This window comes from Perkinsus marinus, assembly GCF_000006405.1.
Source record: "Perkinsus marinus ATCC 50983 genomic scaffold scf_1104296960598, whole genome shotgun sequence".
Classification (NCBI taxonomy): domain Eukaryota; phylum Perkinsozoa; order Perkinsida; family Perkinsidae; genus Perkinsus; species Perkinsus marinus.
In genome coordinates, this window is record NW_003206066.1 from 99 (window position 1) to 944 (window position 846).

The 846-nt window shown below is 48.7% G+C and overlaps 1 non-coding gene across 1 annotated transcript; it reads right to left on the minus strand.

The window, feature by feature from the left end:
* Positions 1 to 441: 441 nt before the first annotated feature.
* Positions 442 to 523, minus strand: Pmar_PMAR008478. The gene has a single exon. It is a non-coding gene; the product is annotated as a tRNA-Ser (tRNA).
* Between the last annotated feature and the right edge of the window lie 323 nt (positions 524 to 846).

Consider the following 846-nt stretch of genomic DNA (forward strand, 5'->3'; position numbering starts at 1 on the left):
GAAGATGCGGAGGATCTCATCTCTGCCCATGAGAATCGCCACCCTGTTCATGTTGCTAGAGGAGTGCCTCACAGCATCGCGGAGCACCTCAGCAAGGACGATGATATTTAGCTGACTCGCATTCTTGCATACGTAGCCCAGCGCTTTGACAAGAACGTCGGCGAAGTAATGACATCGTTCGCACTCTTCGTATGAGGTCTCTTCCCAAATGATGGCTGCAACGACAGCGAATTCGCTGAAATGGTAGGGCTTATATAGGATAAGAGTCTAGAGGTAGATACATTTTTTGGGATATACATCAATTCTCATCAATGTTCCTCAAATGTCATGCGCATCAGTTCGTTCGCACCCTACTCGTTCATAATGTCCATCGGAGTCGCTATGAGGATTCGAGAGCGAGACTGCTCAGATGTCTTGAAAACCCATACGCCATCAGACATACGACAGCGGCAGGATTCGAACCTGCGCAGGCAGAGCCTAATGGATTTCAAGTCCATCTCCTTAACCACTCGGACACGCTGTCTGGAAGTTCCGAAAGATCTCATCTCTCCCGATGAGAATCGCCGCCCTGCTCATGTTGCTAGGGGAGTCCCTCACAGCCTCGCGGAGTACCCCTGCAAGGGCGATGATATTTAGCTGACTCGCATTCTTGCGTACGTAGCCCAACGCTTTGACAAGAACGTCGGCGAAGTAATGACATCGTTCGCGCTCTTCATATGAGGTCTTTTCCCAAATGACGGCTGCAACGACAGCGAATCCGCTGAAATGGTAGGGCTTATATAGGATAAAAGTCTAGAGGTTTTTTCATTTTGGAAACAGTCAATTATCACGATAACATGATACACC